We start from the raw sequence: 15,532 nt of genomic DNA on the forward strand, positions 1-15,532 counted from the left end.
GACTTCACGGGGGTCTTAGCGGTGGGCTGGAAAGAGGATTCCCTCAGCGGCGGCAGGGATACTCTGGGCCCAGAGGCCGTTTCCATTGGCGTAGTCTCAGCCGGCTCTGCCAGGGTCGCAGAGACCACTCCGGTAGAGGCCTTAGCCGGGTGGATCAAGGCCCTCACCACCTTAGGTGCGTCCTGGGCCTTCGCCTTGAGGGGAGGGTCAACGCCTCGCTCCCCCTTCGAGATCGACCGGGTCTGCTCCAGCGGCCTAGCCGGGTTCTCGGACTTCTTCCCCAAACCAGAGCGCTGGCTCGTGGTCGAACGTGCCGGGGAAGTAGCGCCCTGCTTGGCAATCGAAGAGCCCGACCTATCGGCGCTCCTGGAGTCCGCGGACTCGCAGTGTTTGGGCTTCTGTTGGGACCCCGTCGCAGGGGCGCCCTCAAAGGACTTAGAAGCCTGCTCATCCTTCTTCTTCGCCTTCTCACTTGCTATGCCCTTCTCCAGCTAGGAGGTGAGGCGGGAACGACGATCTTGTTTGGTCCGTTCCGAAAGGTTCTTTCAGAACGCACAGTCCTTCTCCACGTGCGTCTTGTCCCCATGGAGGCAGCAGAGACATCGCGAATACTCGTCCTCCTTGAAAACATTATATAATCCGCATCCAGGGCAGTTCCTGAACAGCTTGGATATGGGCGTCAAGCTTCCTTTGTCCTGGGCCATGTCCTTTGGGGTAGGCCGCAGACCTTCTGGAATCCTCCAAGAAGTGTAAACTCGACGAAAACTTCACCCTTGAGGGGGGTAGAAGAATTCCAAAACGGGTCCCTGTTATCGGAAGTAGAAACGGTGGAGCTTGATGCTCGATTAAACCTAAAAAATGAGAAAATCTCCTGAAAAAGCTTGAAAACGCAGTAAAAAACTGGAGCTAAACACAAGGACTCCCAACACTTGAGCGTGCGGTAAAAATCTGAGGATGGCTGCCGGAGGCGGGGCTTAGGGAGAGGGCAGTCATTGGCTGGGGGCAGTATGACCCAGACATCAGTGATTGGTTACTACTAAGAAAGACAGATCAGAAACGAAACTGATACTGATTTTTTCTTTAACGAGGATTCCCAGCCTGGCGACGGGGAATATTCATGAGCATGTGAATCCATGCCAGACCCCATGCTGGAGAAAGAGGCTTATGGGTCTGTGCTGGAAAATTCTGGTCGTACTCTATAATCAGGGCCCAAATATCTCAAAACGTATGCAGGACGCCTGCTTTGACTGCCGCCAACCTTTTCTGCCACTAAAATGTCCCAAAGTTTCATCCATCATAAAGTCATTGAGGGGCCTTTAGAGGTTTTCCAGGTGCGGGCAATCGTGATCCTCCGTGCTAGTAACTGTTGTGTAAGGAAATTGGTGGTTTTCCCTGATCTAGGGTAGGACCCTGGTGCTGGCGCGCCGATTAGGATTACTTCCGGCTCCCTGGGAATTGTCACTTGAGTGATACTTTCTATAGCGGCAATGCAGCGGTCCCAGAAGGTCTGCACAGTGGGGCAGGTCCACCACATATGAAAGTACAAGCCAAGCTGTCCTCATTTGCGCCAGCATTGGGGCATGAGAGATTTTTGGAACTGGTGAAGGCGTACTGGGGGGTAGTACCAGCGAAGGAACAGCTTATAGGCACATTCCGATTTGTGATGAAGAAGGAAGAGGAGTGGGTTCTGGACCATATATGTCCACACAGGTTTGATCCTTCAAAGCGTGCCCTAGACCCGATTCCCACTGTGCCATACATGGGGACCTAAGAGAAAGCATATCTTCTTGGAACATTTTATAGAGGCTGGAGATCCTAACTCTCGCTGGTGTCTTCTGCAAAGTAATCTCAAGAGGGCTGACATTTTGTGTTGCCCCCCTGCCATACTAAGGGGTGGGTACACTAATGCCAAAGTTGAGTACAAAAATCTGTCCGTTTCGGCTAGTTGAAAGGTCAATTTACAGTTTTCGAAAATGCAGGATTGGCCATTTTCAAAAAGTTGCCCCAGGGGTTCTAGTGCTCCCTTGGCCCAGTTTTTAAAATTCGAAGGGTGAGACCCGGGAGAAAAAGCTGGAAAATACCCGGGGCTACGCTAATGTCAGAATTGTCTGGACTGGGGGCTAGCTAGCCTTTTGCTTGTAGCTCCTGAGATTCTATCCGGGGCTACAACCAAAAGACCTGGGGCTATAGCCCCGTTAGCACCCCCCTAGAAACGCCTCTGGTTTGGGCCCAGGCCATGTGCGATTCCCTTGGATTTTAGTGCTCAATCCCATATACTAAGCATATTTTTGGTGGAGGCAAGGATCCCCGACCAAGTCTGCCGCAGCGGGGGCGGAATGTAAGGGAGAAAGCGGAGAGGAAGCAAGAGTCGGAACTGCTCCAGTTCCACCATTTCAGGGGTCCCGTCATCATGCACCAGGCCTGGAAGCATGCCAACTGTGACGGCTCTTGGTATTTACACAAATTAGGGACTCCCAGACAGGGGCTACCCATCATTTACTTTTTGAGATATTCTTGTTTTCTTCCCTCTCCATATAAAATGAAGCATTTTCGTGTACAGCTGCAGGAGGGGGCGGGGGATAATGGGATTGTGGTGGGCAGAGAGGAGCAGAAGTAAAGGAACCATGGGAGAAGATTAATCTTTTCTAATTCTTTAAAGAGAGAGGGGCGGGGGGGCGAGTTCATTGTGTACACGTCCCCTGGATGAGCCAGGATCCAGACCCCCAGGTAAGGTATATATTTCCTGTTCCACTGAATGGGGCATATGGTCTTTAGGGCCTCCATTTCCATGGATCCCGGACCCAATCCCAGGGCCGTGGATTTCTCAAAATGAATAGCGAACCCCGCCGCCTCACCAAACCTGCTTAGCTCTTGGAGGGCATTTAGAGAGAGCAGTAGGTCATCCGCGTAGAGCGAAATCTTATGGTGAGAGGTGCCAATTGGCAAACCTTTAATGTTGGGATCTATGCAAACCCGCTGAGCGAATGGCTCCATTTTCAGGGCAAACAGGAGAGGGGATAGGAACATCCCTGTCTCGTTCCATATGGGTTCCGATAGATTCTGGTTCACTCATAAAGATGTTTTCGGGGATCGGTAGTTTGCCAAAACTATGTTACAAAATCTTGGCCCAAAGTGAAAGGCCTCTAGGGTGAGCTGTAGGAAAGACCAATCTCCTTTATTAAAGGCTTTGGCTGCATCCAAAGCTAACAAAGCCAGTTTGTGGGAGTCTTGGATTGCTATATCCACTATGTTTATGGCTCTACGAATGTTGTCCCCCGTTGACCTATTTGTTATAAACCCTGTTTGATCAGCGTCAGCTAGTTTTGGGAGAATGGATGCTAGGCGTTTGCCAATATTTTTGAATAGATATTAGCATCAATGTTCAATAGGGAGATGGGTCTGTATGAGTTGTCGTCTCTGGGGTCCTTACCAGTTTTAAGTAGGCAGATGGTTACAGATTCCTGCATAGATGGAGTGACGGCGCCTGCTGGACCGAAAGAGTTAAAAAGGCCTGTCAGTGGGGCTCTGGCTTCAGGGATTCGATGGTTGCTTCAAACCTCCTCACCTGTAATCAAGGCATCCAGTCCCTCTCTGTCGGGCTCTTCGAGATGTGGAAGGGAGGCACCTTGCAGATAGTTTATCTGTCCCGCTTTGTCGCGGGGGTCACTGACATTGTCTTCGAGAGGTGGGCCGTTGCCAACTATAGCTTGACGTATTCGGTATAATGGGCCTTGCTGTGAGGATCTCGTAGGCTCACTATAGTATTCCTTTTCTTTACCTTGCCCAATTTTTCCACCAGAGGTTTGTTCGCCTTGTTGTTTTTAGAGTAGTAGCCTTGTTTGGACCTGGCCAATAGCTGGCCCGTCTCTTCCGCATAGTGGTCTTCCAGCCTTTACTGGGCTATTTGCAGAGAACGATGGATCCTCAGCGACCAGCCTTTTTTATGTTTGACCTCAGCCTTTTGGACCTCTTCTTCGAGTTTCATGCGGGTCTGCCGTTTACGTGTCCGGTATGTCACCCCGTGGGCAATCAGCTCCCACCTGACGACGGCCTTCATGGCATACTAGGTGTTGGCTGGGGACATGTCCTCCACAGTGTTCTCTTGGAAGTAGTTCCGGATCACCTTGGCTATAGCGTCCCTCAGCGGCATATCGTTCAGGAACGGGCAATATAAACTCCAGCGGGGTAGGGGAGGCAGTTCCGGGTTGTGGGCTCGAAGGGTCAGTTTGAACGGAGCATGGTCCGACAGCACTTTCGTTATCTATGGCTACCTGGTCAACAAAAGTGAGAATTTGTGGGAAGGTCAGCAGAAGGTCTATCCGGGAGGATGTCCGGTGCATGTGCAAAAAAATGGAGCAGTCCTTTTCGCCTTGATTTAACACCCTCCATGAGTCCAATAATAATAATTAAAAGAGATGGAGGAGTCCAGTGGCAATTTTGAAGTCCCTGGGACCTGGTGGGTGCGATCTGTCCCACAGAGGATCCGGGACCCCGTTAAAGTCCCCTCCAATGATTGTTTGGCCTTCAATGAAGGGAAGGAGTTTGACCCCCAGCGCCTTGTAGAATGCTTCCTGTCCCTCATTGGGGGCATAAACGGAGATGCGAGAGAGTAGAGCTGACCATATATAAAGCCTTTGACTGCTGTATATCGTCCTTCCGGGCAACATAGAGTCTCCAGTGCTTTGAACTAAATCCCTTGGCTATGAGTATGCCTGTCCCCCCTGTCTTGGTTCCACTGGAGGCCATGTATAATAGAGGGGACTGCCTATTTCAAAGGTGTGTGAAGTCTAGTGGCCACAGGTGGGTTTCTGGTCAGAAAACCACAGAGCCTTTCATATCCTGGAGCCGTTGCAGAGTCGATTTTCTTTTAGGGGGCGCATTCAAGCCCTTCACATTCAAAGAGATAAAGTTAAATTTTTGGTGGGGCGGCGGGTGCCCCAGGGCGCTTCAGTTCAGCGGGGAGGGGAGGAAGCCGGGTTCAATTCAGCTGAACTTCAAGTCTTCTGTTTCCATGGCTCCACAGTGCAACCATTGTTTTAACTTGAGCTTCCAACATGAAGCTGTAACAATGAACTGGTAGGATATCGACATCTTCCTGTCGGCAACTTCCTCAACAAACTGGAACAAAACTGCCTGCAGTACACTCCAAGTGTTTTTAGGTTTAGGTGCCATCCACCTTAGAGTCGGGCGTGGCCTATGTGGAGCCTGCTGTAGACACATTCTGTTCGCTATTACCTTAGCATCCATTGGGCAGGATGTCTGGGACCTCGAGCCTGAAGTGGCGCTGGTTACAGTAAAGTTGACGGCTTTTTGCACCCGGTTGCGGGGATCGTTCATCTTGCATTCCGACCTTTCTGGACCTTTGACCAGGCCATCCGATTCGCTTTAGGAAGGAGTTCTTCTACACCTTCAGGAGAGTTGAGGGGGAAGCCATCTCCTTTCTCGGACAGAGAGGGGTTTAAGATCATTTCTGCATTATCCAGATGTGTAATCGTTCGGGAGACCCCTTTGTAGGGGAACTGAAGTGCAGTGGGGAATAGCCAGCGATACCTAACTTTCAGGTCTCAGAGGAATAGCGTTAACAGCCTCAGGGCCCTCCGCTTCTGTATTGTTGCTGCGGCCAAGTCCTGAAAGATTTGCTGGGGGGGACCCCTGAAACGACAGCTTGTCTTGGGAGCGCCCTATCGCCATTATTGCCTCCTTGGTTGTGTAAAAATTGACCCGGGTAGTCACATCTGGGGGGGAATCTGTCTCCAAACGTCTTCGGGAGCGCAATCTGTGGGTGCGATCCAATATAAATTGAGACTTTTCAAGATGTGGCAAGAGAGATTGGAACAGGTCCCCCACATATTCTGCTAGGTTTTGGTCTGGGATTGAGGCGGTTAGCCTCCTTATACGCAGGTTATTTCATCGGGCCCTGTTCTCCAAGTCCTCCAGCTTGTAGTCCAGGATCTCATTCCTGTCTGTCAGGGCCTGGATCTTGCGTTGCACCTCCAGAAGCGTTGCTGAGTGCTCCTGCGTCAGGTCCTCCATCTCTTCCACTCTCTGATTCACCTCCAACACCCTCTCGTCTATGCGCTCAAGTTTGGTGGTGAGCTCCGACATACAGGATCGGAATTCTGACTTAATGTCCATCATAAAGGCTTGGATGTCGTTCAGTAGCCAGTTATCCAGCGCCACCAGGCGGGGCCTGTGGCGGGGATTTAGGTGTCTCTGATTTCTTTCTCTAATCTGCCGGGAGCAACATGGTGGAGATATCGGCGCTCTTGGAGGTCTTGAGGTGTTTCGACATAGTAGCGGGATCTTGGCGTGCTCCGCCGGGTCCCCCGGAGATATGGATAGTAGGTGCTGTAAGAGCGTCCGCCCCTCCCTGCCCCTGTAGGCCTAGGCTCTTGAGCGCAGGGCTGAAGTGTAGATAGTGTTATTGCAGGTTCCAGCCCGAGCTGACTGCGTGGGGGGGTCGTTTTGTTTCTCCGGTAGGGTCAAAGCCCACATTGTATTATTGAGGGAACCGTCTTGCGCAGCGCAGTATTATAACATACGTTCCCCCTTTGGGATAACAATTAAGGATAATTAACATATAATGAAGAATCATGAACCGTGGCACATGGGAAAATCGAACATTCAAAGACATGGAATGAGACCAATAACTATACTTAAAGTTAGACGTAATTCAGCATGTGGTATAAACAACATGGAATATGGCAATTAGAATATGGTAACAATGAAGGATATTAACACTAGCAATTGCTATTTGTAAAGTTCAAAATCATCATATTTAGATGGTGGTCTCCTCACTCTGCATGAAGTTCCGTTTCCTCCAGCCTGCCCTTCTCCACTTCCTTTCTGGGGAAACAAAATTCCTGCTGTCCAGGTACATCCAGTGTGTTCCCTGGTTCACTGTTGAGAGGTTCTCCCTGTGACCCCCAGGCACTGCCACACTCCTCATGGAATGACCTATCCAAATACCAATCATCCATTGACTCATCATACATGGCGCTTTCTGCCCTTTGATCCCATGCCTCAGGTTCTTTCATAATAGCTACACGGCTCATGTTCCAATGTTTGCCATCACTGGTTACAACATGTTTTTGACTTACTTCAGTTAGGGTTATAGAGTCGTCTTGATCCTTACCACATCACCCACATACATTCTTTGTTCAATGCTAGCCTGTGGGCATTCCACAATCTCACACTGATCCAACAGCCTCATAGATCTGCCTCTCATCATTTGGAAAGGTGAAACACCTGTCAACACAATGGGCCGTCAACATTTCACGCATCCCACTTTTCCAATCTACACAAGTTGCTCTATACAATTGTATGGACTATTATGCGTTTGGTACGTTCGACTAACCCATTCACACTTGGGTTATATAGTGCAGTGCAATTGTTTTCAATACCATGATGCAACAAGTATTTCCTAATTTCATTAGACACAAGCTGAACCCCATTGTCAGATATGATTATTTTGGGGTAGCCTTGCCTTGGAAACAGCTTCTCCATATTGTCAATCACCACCCCAGTAGATATGCTCTCTACAAACTCCACCTCGAGGCATAGTCTACAACCACTATGGCAAATCTATTCTCATGCTCCAGTTTTCTCATAGGGCCCAGGAAATCAATGGCAATTTTCTCCCATGCCTTGTCGGGTATGTCCACACACCCTGTTTCCACCATCTGGATTTTAAGAGATTTGTCACTACTGAACAGGGAATACACCGCCCCACCTCCAAGTCTACAATGGAGTCCATCCCGGGCTACCAAAATGTTGACCACAGTTGCCTCTTTGTTAAGCTTTTTCCCCAAATGACCTTTGTGGGCATGTTTAGTCAATTTGCACCGTAATGACACAGGAGGAACTACCCTCTCTCCCCGTGCTAGACCCCATTCTGAACTACTTAATTAATGTCTGAAATTATAGTAGGGAGTTTTCATGGAAACATCCTCTTTCCAACCCTGCTTTGTACACAACATAGTCAATCTCATCTCCTGGTCTTCCTTCACTGTGTCCAACCACATTTCCTTGGAGAAAACATCGCCCACAGTACCTTTAATAATAATAATAATAATAATAATAATTTAAAATTTATATAGCTCTATGAACCCTCAGGCATCTGAGCGCTGCTTATTATTACCCATAGTGTGTGGTGCTCATTTGTCGACCTCGGAAGGATGAAAGGCTGAATTTGGCCCTGCCGGGATTCGAACCCTTCGTTAGAGCGAGCGCTCTACTCGCTGTGCTATTGGACCAGCTAATCTGTGTGAAACATTCCTCGCTTATATCTTCAGACGATTCCACATCCACAAAAGGAGCCCTAGAAAGACAATCTGCCACTGGGTTGCATTGGCCAGGTATGCACTCAACCGTGAAACTGAAACCATGTAGGGCCGCCAAACAGCTAGCTATCCTGGGGGTCGCAAACCCCTTGTAGTAAACAAATGAACCAAAGGCTTATGGTAGCTCCTGATCTTGTACGGTAAACCCCATATGTATATGTACCTCTTAAAATATAAAGAGGCCCAACAACAGGCAAGACTTTCGCATTTAATAGTAGACTATTTAGATTCTGTGTCAGATAAAGACCTAGACGCAAAAGCCACTGGTGCTTCTTTGCTACGTGTGAACTGACTTAATACAGCAACCAATCCCAAAATGCTAACATCCACAGAAACAATTGATACTGCCGTATGATAAAAATCTGTAAAAAGGTAGGAGTGTTCAAAATGTCCTCCTTGATACTCTTAAAAGCAACTTCCTCTTCCTGACACCAACAAAACTCTCCCCTTTCCTTCAACAAAGCACGTAGAGGTTGGCTTTTCACCACCAGATTTCTCAAAAACATGGAGTAAAATTCAATGAAGACAAAAAAATCTCAACTCATCTTTGTTAGATGGGGTATTCACCTTCACAATAGCATCCACCATTTCTGGACGTGGTACCATCCCTTCTTGTGTTAACACGTGTCCCAAATATCATACCTTGCCGTTTATAAATTGGCACTTGCAATTTTCACTGTTAACCCTGCCTTTTCCAGCCTCTGTAACACTTCTTGTACGCTTTGAAACACATTGTGTATATGTGCTATATAAATAAACTATCATATCATAATTGAAATATCATCCTGAAAACACTTAACTCCTGGTACATCCCCCAACAAATCCTCGATCATTTTTTGAAACACGGCAGATGCTGATGCCAGCCGAAAAGGCATTCATTTGAATTGAAACGCCCCTATCGGAGTGATGAACGCTGTTAAGGGACGAGATGAGGGATGAAGATCTATTTGGTAATATGCAGATGAGAGGTCCAGTGTAGTATACCATTCAGCCTCTTACATTGTCATGAGCATCTCATTAATCTTGGGCAACGGATGTCTATTGACCCAAATTGATCTATTGAGATCCCTTAAATCCACACATAACCTTACACGTCCATGAGGATGTTGAGTGACTATTATTGGAGACAACCATTCACTGCTCTCAATAGGTTCAATCATGCCTTGCTTGCATAACCCTCATAACTCCTCTCTCACTTTCTCCCTCAGTCTCAAAAGAAGATTCTGTACTTTGTGTACACACGGTCTTGCTTGGTCTGACAACTGAATCTTGTGACAGTATCCCTTCAATTTCCCAATCCCTTGGCTAAACACTCTCTTGAATCTGGTGCCCACCTCCCTGGCGAATGTATCGTTCCTACTCACAGCCACCGCTCTCACTTGTAACTATTTACCTGGATGTAATTCCATCCCTAATTTCCCTTGTTGACGCCATCCCAATAAACAGTCAAGGTTCAGGAATGATAGTGTATCGAGATCCAGAGTCAGCTAATGCCCTTAGTGGACATCACGAAATTATGATCTCCACTTACGGGGGGGGGGGTGATATATTCTTCATCCTTATCTTCAATTCCCCCCACTATGTGCACTACTTTGTTAGACCATTCACTTTCCTCCTCAGCCACAAATTGCACATTTCGTTCCCCTTCCATTGGCCGGTTATTGAACTTGCATAACCTTGCAAAATGTCCCATCTTACCTCAACGCCTGCATTTTACCCTCATAGCCGGACATTCCTTAGGATTCATGGCGTGTTTTTCAAACCCACATCTGGTACATTGCCCTTTATGATTATCATGTGCAGATGAATTATTCTAACCAACAGATGATGACCCACTCCCACCTTTGTTCCACATGCTCAATGTGGTATTCTTTTTCACCACACAAATTTTGTTTTCATCATCACCATTTACCTTTTCTACCTCATCCTCTACAATGGCATGTACTAATTCCTTGTGATTTTTAGAATTTACTTCCTTAATGCACATATTTGTCAATTCAATTCCTTTGGCTAATGCATCTAGTAACAGTGTATTCTTTGACTGCCACAACCGTTCTTGTTCGCATTGAATTCAAACAATGCTAATAAATAAGTGGTCGATTCATTTATTAGCATTGTCTCGTGGAGAACAAATTGTACCTTTCCTTGTCCAGTAGAGTCCCAGTCTGCCCAGGATTTTCTGCTGAGAGGAGCTGCTGCTACAGTGTGCCTTGCATTTCTTTAACTTTACTGGCCCTTTAACTGGTAGACTCCACCTTTAAAAAGGTGTTGCTGGCGCGAAGCGCCGCGCGGAGTCCGGTAGAGTCCCAGTCTGCCCAGTCCGCCTCAAGACAGCGAAAGGATTGGCGAAAACGAAGAAAATTGTTATCAGCGGAAAAATGGCTGTGCTGGGCCCCCAAACACGGCTAAAGACGCTGTTTGAGCGACGGCAGTCAAAACTGCCCAGCGCCTTTGGACTCACGCCATCGTCTAAGACAAATGGTGAGGTAAGCACTGAATTTTATTAACAATTTGCACTCAAGTTAGCTGTGCCTACTTTACAGTCTCTTGTCTCAGCGCATTTAAACATCATTGCGGAGGCTGCGATCACAACACAGGAACAAGAACCACTTATGTTACATTCGTCTCAATCGTTACAGGTTCCTTTACCTGAAACTTTAACTTTAACTGGAGCAGGAACTGTAGCAGGTACGGTAACTGGATCTGGAGTCACTTCTCCGACTCTTTATGACAATGGGAGCGTTTTACGTCGTGGGCTCTCAGACAATATAAGCATTGACCCCCACGCCGTTTCAATCGCTGTTTGATGTTACAGATGTCGAATTAATGGAAATACAAGTCCAACAAGCTCCCTCGAGCAAAGGGAAGTGTTGTTTGATCCCCAGTTGAAAGACTATTAGATGAACTGCATTATGGACCCTGAAGTGCAGTGTTTGCCATCGCCGGTGAAACCAGCGGCCGGAGCTCAAGTGGCGTGCACTTCGGATGCAGCTAGCTATGTTTCTGCATCACAATCAATAACCTCAACGTTGCCCCGTACATGTGTGAGCACACATCCGCCATCTCAACCCAAGGAAACGGCGTTTGCTTTTCCAATTGGCCGCGACGAGGCATGCCTAATGGATCATGCTCCTGTCAACTCTAATGCTGACGTCGGTCCAAGCGGCGAGATAGACGCTAGTCTGAAGTTTGTGAGACTCGGAGCTGCCAGCTCACATAGAGCCGGATCCTCTATACCTAATAGGGAGGAATTGTTCCGCTGCAAATCTGACTTACTGAATGCAAAATCCTTAGTTCTTGATGCCACTCAAAGAAGAACGTCAGATGCATTAAAATCGAGCTTTGACGCTGTTCAGCGGGAAGCGCGTTTGTCTAAACACCTAACTGAAGATTACTTACAAATCAAAGACAGACTGGTCCAAAGCTTTTCGCACCCAGACAAAAAGAAAATTTGGCTTGGCCCACGTGGACTCAAACTCACCTTTAAATAGTGTGCGTACCGCAGAGGCTCGCTGTCTCACAAATAGAGAAAGAACAAGCACCCTGCAGCTGCACAACAAGAGATCAATTGCTTGCTCTCATGGTGCAAGAGGATCAGCGAACATGTCGGCGAACCAATATTGTTTGGATTCAACATCTGAGAAGTCACAAACTAACGGTGACGATTCAGCAGTCTCCAATGAAGATCTACATAATCAACCACAAAAAGATCAGTCACATAAAGAGCAGAACACGGAAAGCACAATGAAGGCCAATATATCAGTGGCTGCCTCAATACAGATACATAACAATGTGTTAGCTGCTACGTCCGTGGCACTGTTACCCTTTGTAAAACTGTATGAATCATTGAGTGAATCAATAAGAGATCAAGGGGCTCTGATGGCCAACTTGGACAATAAATTGCCCGACCTGACACACAGCTTTGTGTTATTACAACAAAAGAGCGAAATGGAGGCAAATATATCACTGCAATGGCAACATAGATTAAGCAACCTGGCAATGAAAGACCATACCAATTCTGCCAACTTGATGGATGCTATTTTGGAATGCATGAAATGGTTCCACCATCTGGATTTAAATCGCTTGACTGATCCATCACTTTGTTCAAATCTACTTGGGTGTCAGCATGCTAAGGATAGAGTAAAAGCAGCTAAAACAGTCACCCAACAAGAACAGATGACTGCCACTGTTCCACCTTCATCTTCGTCTACTCTGGCTGCAGCTGTGAAGCCATCAGTAACAGTCACGACAGCAGAAGTGTCAGCCAAGACGGGAGAAAAAAGCCAGGATCTGACCAGCGTGATAGTAGTGTCCAGTACCACTCCAGAGCCGGCAGACGCGAAAGTGCTAAAAACCACAAAAGAAAACCAATGTAACACATTTGGGATCTTTATGAGATCCGCAAAGACACTAGAAATATCCACAAAAACACTTGATACAAATAACAAGCAGAAGGCAGCTGCTAATAAACGCCAGCAAAAGCAAAATCCTGCAAAAACAAAGCAGTTCATACGAAATCTGTCAACACAGCACAAATTAGGCCTCTTTCAGCGAGCGACCCCTGTAAAGACACAAGTATCCATAGGAAATAAAGTCAACCAACAGGGGGGGGCCGAAGAAAGATAAACAACCTATTGTTGGACAGGAAACAAACCCAAACAAACGTCTAAGGTTAGATTCCGATTCAAACACAGCGGAGCCAACAAAAGAGTCAATAGATTTGTGCGAATGGTCAACGTACTCTATTGATGCTGATGACGATTCCTCAATAGAGGACAATGAGGGTGCCCTTGTGGCTTCCTCGCGAGAAGTGAGTCCCGTGCCTGAACTATCAAATCAATCTCCTTGCGCATGCAGAGCGAAAAAAAACAATAAATTGAAAGAAATCGCTGATGGAGGGGTGGATCAGTCTTCGGTTCCGAAAACTGCTTTGAGGAATACAGATATTCAGTCAAAAGGGGAAACTCGAAAAAGAAACCAGTCTAACAAAACTATAAATCCAAGACTAACTCAAGCGCAAAGGTCAAACCAAACTGCTCAAGATCCTAAAGTGCGCTTTGAAAAAAACACTGTGAAAAAAAACCCGACTGGGAAAGTGCGGATTGAAAATATCTTTCCCAACGGTAATGAAGTAAATTTAAAAAGAAGTAATGTGATGCGCTTACTTCATGTAATACCATCATTGCGTACAATCACTTCAGAAGACATCCGAATAGTAGAATATCTTTCAGAGACCTGTTCTGATCAGGTATTACTAGACATTCGATCACAAGCAGTAGAAAAAACACTACTGTCAGCGAAAGATGAACTCCTCGCCTATGGATTTGAGGTTTCATACCAGAAAGAAGACTACAACAGAGGACAGAGAGTACATCCTCGGTTGAAGACCTCCGTACAACGAACGAAAAGCGGAGAGATATTCTAAAGGAGGTATTTAAAATTCAGCCTACAGTGATGGAAGATGTCCCCTAAGCCAAAGTAGGAGCAAAAAAGGACACGCAACGACGGAAGTAACTAGACCCGCAGAATGGAAAAGTACTTTGCGAGCTGATCTCATGGAACACACGCAGCTTCAGCCATCTGTTGCAAGACCTTCCTTTTTGCTTAGATAATAACTTTGCACTGTGCTTACAAGAAACGTGGTTGCGAGTTCCACCGGTACGAGATGGATACTCCATAGTACTAAATCCTGCAGGGAAAAATCAGTTTGGCCGACCATTTCCGGGGCTACTAATAATGCTGAACAACTCCTTTGGATGGGTAACAAGTAAAACATACATGCCTAACTTGTTTCTCCAAAGAATTCTGATGGAATTTAAACCTACTGTCTTCGATGATCCACAAAAATTACTCCTGATCAATACATATTGGAACCCAAAGATGATCTCAACCAGCGCCTACTTGGAAGCAATAACATCAGTCATCGATGATAGTCTGCTGATATACCATAAATTGCAGATAATCATATGTGGCGACCTAAATTGCTCGTGGTTTGATGGCACCCGGCTGACAAAATGGGTCACAAAAGAATCATTTGACGCTAATGCGGAGAGAAGACGGAAATGGCAGGGGGCTATGGAATCCCGAGACTGCGAAATGCTAAATGGGATGACAAAAAGTGATAATCCACCCAAGTCGACCTGGCATTGCGGACTGACGCATAAAACCTTGGACTACATATGGATCTCAAACAATGTGTGGCCTGACATTGAAGATTTAGAAATTCTACTAGTGACCACGATCCCTTGCATTTAACTTGGAGGTGTGACAAATATACGCCTGAGGGAACGTATGAGACCGCCGCCACAATCAATCACGGTGGGAATAGATTAAGTATCAACGCAGAGCAACTAACTAAGTTCTCCCGAAACTTTAGAATGGGAAACCTGTCTCCAAGAAGCAAAATAAATTTTGCGCCATTGTTATCAGAATTTCGTCTCAAAAATAAACCAGGACATAAGACAGCTCATGAGACAACAAGGACATAACGCACAATCAAAAATTAAAAAAAGGAATCTGAAATACAGAAATTGGTTGAAGTCCATTGTCTTCTTGAGGGATCAGGAAGAGGAGAACAAATGCTAAAGTTGATCCTGAATCATAACTCAAGAGAAAATTGGAAGATCTTAAACCAAGGTACCCTGAATCAAGACTCGATGCAGTCAAATGGAATATCGAGGATGAAATGGGAAGAACACTTTACCAAAGTATTCGGATCCACATCATCGAGTGCATTTGTTCAGTCAGCGGAATGCAGTGAATCTTGGGATCTCATCGAGAACACTGAAGATATTGCAGCCGTAATTCTCCATCTAAAAAACTCAAGAGCGGCAGGGCCTGACGGCATAACAAACATCATGCTAAAGGGGCATAACAAACATCATGCTAAAGGGAAAAAAAGAAAATTGGCCCTGCTTCATTGCCTACCTGTTTGAACTAATTGCAACAGTGAAAGAAGTTCCGGATTCATGGCAAACAGCGGTTGTAGTACCAGTGTTTAAGAAGGGCAATCGGGATGACCCCTGAAACTATCGCACGATTGCCCTCCTAGACACTATTGGCAAAATCTTCGCAACTTGCTTACAGCTTAAAATAACGAGATGGGCCAATGAGGTGGATCTGTTGGATTGCAGACAAACAGGTTTTACCAAAGGTGTGGGGACTGAGGTAAACCTTCTAATACTAAACCT

General features: G+C 46.5%; 1 protein-coding gene across 2 annotated transcripts in view; it reads right to left on the bottom strand.

Annotated features, from left to right (window-relative positions):
- The window catches only part of ZSWIM8 (zinc finger SWIM-type containing 8), a 3,132,642-nt gene that overhangs the window by 32,115 nt on the left and 3,084,995 nt on the right, over positions 1–15,532 (bottom strand). The gene's annotated exons all lie outside the window — the stretch shown is intronic.

The sequence above is a fragment of the Ambystoma mexicanum genome, chromosome 8, assembly GCF_040938575.1.
Source record: "Ambystoma mexicanum isolate Mex_15411 chromosome 8, UKY_AmexF1_1, whole genome shotgun sequence".
Lineage (NCBI taxonomy): Eukaryota > Metazoa > Chordata > Amphibia > Caudata > Ambystomatidae > Ambystoma > Ambystoma mexicanum.